The 4017-nt window shown below is 54.3% G+C and overlaps 1 long non-coding RNA gene across 2 annotated transcripts; it reads left to right on the forward strand.

Moving 5' to 3' along the window:
• The first annotated feature begins 771 nt into the window (after window positions 1-771).
• On the forward strand, window positions 772-1949 carry LOC111815585. 2 transcript variants are annotated; one of them, XR_002820258.1, is made up of 2 exons: window positions 772-809; window positions 1841-1949. It is a non-coding gene; the product is annotated as an uncharacterized LOC111815585 (long non-coding RNA). The 2 variants fall into 2 exon arrangements; XR_002820259.1 differs by having other exon boundaries at window positions 774-809; window positions 1606-1949.
• The last annotated feature ends 2068 nt before the right edge of the window (window positions 1950-4017 follow it).

Genomic DNA, 4017 nt, shown 5'->3' on the forward strand with positions numbered 1-4017 from the left:
CCTGGACAGGAGGCAGGCAGACCCTTGGGGGAGCTAGGGACACCAAGGGCTTATCTTCAGCTTCCCGCTTCTGCCAGCTCTGGTTTAAGTCTGATTCTGTCCTCTTCAGATACTGTGAGGCTTTGGTTGTTGGCTTGGGGTGAGTATCAGGACCCTCCAGATGAGAGGTGGTATGCACCCCATCGTGGGGACACAGGGGCCTGGGAGCATGCTGACAAGCCAGTGCAGGTCAGGCCCTCTGAGGCAGCTTCTGGGCAGTTTGGGGCAGGTGTTCTGCTAACAGATGTGGTCTTGAGGCCCCGGCCTGTGTCCTGACCCCTGGCCCTACTCTGGGACTTCTAGACCCTGCAGCAAATGCCCCGTGGTTGTCCCCACACAGGGCTGCATCCTCTCTGTGCTTCCAGTGCCCTTCCAACCTCAGTGATTTCTATTAGTGAGCCCAAGAACAGATGGAGATGCTTAGTCGCACATGGGTGTGACCACAGACCCCTTAAAGAGATCCCAGAGATCCAAACTAAAGCATTCTATTATGGTAGACATCTACAGATTCCCCTAGAGCCTCATGGGATCGTAGGTGGGGCCTCTGGGAGGTGACTGAATTAAGGGGCATTACAGCTGATTGCTGATTGGCAGGGCCTGGTCAAGGCCTGGTAGAGGTGAGTCATAGTGGGCATGGCCTGAAAGGATTTCTCTGTCTTTCCAGCTCCTCGCTTGGTCTCAGCTTCCTGTCTAGTGCACCACGAGCTCTGCTCTACCAGGCCTTCTGCCATGCTGCCCCACCTTGGAGCCAGCCAACTAACAACTGAAATGTGAGCCAAAATAAGCCTCTTCTCCTTTCAGCTGCGAGGGTCGGGTGTTTCTTCCCAGTGACATGACTAAGACACACTTCAACTGTGTCTCTGCTGAATGAATCTGACAGGTCTATGGTCATCCCAGCGCCACCCAATACGAGGGTACAGGTGACAAAGAAGGTGGGAAGGGGGCCGTGATTGTGGCCAGTGCAGGGACAGTGTCCAACTTTGGCGCATCACACGGAGAGGCAGGTCTGGGAGCAGGTGGGGTTCTGTGTGTGATGAGCAGAGCCCTGACAGAAAGCCACCCTCTGGCTGGGGTCTCCACCGGCCTCAGCATCCTGCAGGGCCCTTGTTTCCCCCACCTCCGATCCCAGCTGCCCCTGTTCCCCACACCCAAAGCAAGGGGGCCTGATCTCCAGCGATCTGCTGAGCTGCCACCATCCAGAGGGCCTCGAGTCCTTCTGGGAAAGGTCTATGCTGAAAGGCTGCCAGGCCTGGTGCTGGGAACGGGAATATCCAGGGCCTCCGGGACCTGCTGCCACTGCCCCAGATCCGCCCCAGTCCCCACAGCCCCTGCTGATCCCTGAGCCCTGCTGCAAGGGGTCCGCAGTGGGAATGCGGCCTCCGCTCGGGCGCTGGTGAGCCCACCCTGGAGTAAGCCACTATAATGAAGCAGACAGTGTCCTAGTGAGCTCTCCCAATGCCAATGCCCACCTTGGCTTACTTACACGAGCTTACATATATTAGTTCATTTAATTCTTTGAGCAACTGTGGGAAGGGACATATTATTGTCACCGTTCCCATTCTATAGGTGCAGAAACTGAAGTCCAAGGAAGTTGCCCAAGGGCACGTCTATCAGATGAACCCACAGCTAATGCTTAAAGCAGGCTGCTTCCCTTCCAGTGCAACAGTGGCTTCCCAGAGGGGTATAGGGACTGGTAGCAGTCACACAGCAAGTCACCACCTGCACACAGCTCCGCATTCCTGGCTTTCAGGCTCCTGCTCTTGCTCTTGCATTCCATAATCCAGATATCTGTGTCTTCCAGGTGCAACACGGGCATGTTCTTCATGGGAGAGGAAGACAAAAGAAATTTCTCCTGCAGTAAAATACTCATGAGATTCCTGAGAGAGATTAATAAAAATCTTATCAAAGAACATGGTGATTCCTGCCAACCCCTCCGTCCCTCGGCAATCAGCAGGACTGTAATTTCCATCAAACTATAATTAGCTGAATTTCCTTTTGTAATCTTGGAAGTCCAAAGAGAGCGCAGCCTATCATCGGAGCCATGGGATCATGACTAGCTGCCTCATGCACAAAACTGTTAGGGGAGAAAACGTCCTTTGGTTCCCTTTGATGTTTGAGGAGGAATTGCTAATGCAAAGACCTGAAAAAATTAGTGGAATTTCCAATGGAGCCTTGCCGGGCTGCGAGTTTGTGGAGGAGGCCCTGGCCAGGCAGCCAAGCCCAGGTGGGGTTCTTCATGGGGCCCCCCTGTGGGGCAGAACTGTGGAGAGCAGCTGAGAGCAGGTCCAGGGTTGCTCCAGGGCTAGGATGCACCAGCCACACTCAGTGTGTGTGGTATTACTGAGAATGGATGGGTGGGTGGAAGGAAGACTGGATGGATGGATGGATGGATGGATGGATGGATGGATGGATGGATGGATGATGGATAGATGGATGGATGGATGGATGAATGGATGGATGGATGGATGGATGGATGATGGATAGATGGATGGATGGTTGTGATGGATGGATGGAAGAATGAGTGAATGGATGGAACCAAGGAAGGAAGGATAGAAAGATAGATGGATGAGCAGGTGAACAGGACACGGTGCTTGGTGCGTGCGTGCCCAAGAGCGTTGCCCATCCACTCTGTGTTCCATGTGCAGTGCCTTCTCTCTTCTGCCTTTGCCTGGGGATGAACCTCAAGAACCTCAACTCTCTGGGTGAACCTCAAGCACCTCCTCTGGGAAGCCACCTTGATTTCTTCCCCAAGGTCCCAGTTTTCTTCTGCAGGCTCTTCCTCCATCTTCAGACTTTTGTGCCCCTTCCTCAGTCACAGCACCTCTTCAAAGGACCTCACCTGTCCCATGATTATGTCCTTAGCCTTGAGAGAGAAGTGGATGTTGAGGTTGTAGGCTGATTCAACATTTGAATCCCCCCCTTCGCTGCCCCCCAGTCCTTTCCAGCCTAGAAGCCTAAGTCAGACGCCTCTCACTAGCTCCCAATGCACTCCAGTGAAAGAAAATATCCTTTCAAGGCCCCAGGTGGTGTGGCACTGAGGAGCCCATCACCCTACAGGGCCCTGGATTCATTGTCCAAAGAACGTGATCACCCCAGGCCATTGGCAGTGTGGTCACATGCTCAGTCCCTCTGCCTGTTCCTTGCCAGTCCTCAGAAGAGTCAGGAGAGTCTGGAACCCCCAGCCCACTGCAGGGCACTAGAGTAAGTGCCCCAGCCCAGCCTGCCTTCCCTGTACCTTCACATTGACTGCTTGGCATACTGGTCATAGCCTTCATCACTACCCCTTTTCCACTCTCTACTGAAACACAGACCACAAGCACAGGGCCCAGGTCTATCTGTATGCCTCTGTCCCATCCCCAGGGCAGAGGGTGCCTGGCTAGGCACAGGCTGCAAGAGGAGGGAGCCCATGGGTTGCTGGCCTCCTAAGACCTGGGTCCAGCTATAAAAAATTCTGAGGGCTGAAACCTGGGCCTTCTGGACACAGAGCCACAGCCACAGTTGACCCTGAGTCCAGCGTACCTGGCACTCATGGGGCTCCTTTTGAGCTCTGCCTTAGGGTCACCATCATGGGTTGCCAAACTCCTAGCCTGTCCCAGACTCTGACTTGGAGAACTGCTATCCTCTTAGGCTAGATCTGTGTCCCCCCCTTGTGCCTGACATGAGGTCTTAGCACTCACCAGGGGGAGTCCAACAGGTCGAAGGGCTGTGGGTCACCCCCTGGTTGTGCAAGGGAAAGAGGAACATGATGGTTGCACCACTTGTGCAGGTGGTGCTGCACAGCAGTGAAGCTACAGATGAGATCCATGGTGTGACATGACCCACACCTAACATCTGGGAATCCACTGGGACAGGGAGCCGGGATGCTACCCCAGAGCTGGTCAGGGCAGAACCCAGCAGGGTATGGCAAGAAGGGCAAGGGGTGGGAACAAGTGAGTCATTTTCCTTTTTACCCTGTGAGTCCCAGAGGACCCTTGGCAG

This window comes from Octodon degus, unplaced genomic scaffold, assembly GCF_000260255.1.
Source record: "Octodon degus isolate 3935 unplaced genomic scaffold, OctDeg1.0 scaffold00018, whole genome shotgun sequence".
Lineage (NCBI taxonomy): Eukaryota > Metazoa > Chordata > Mammalia > Rodentia > Octodontidae > Octodon > Octodon degus.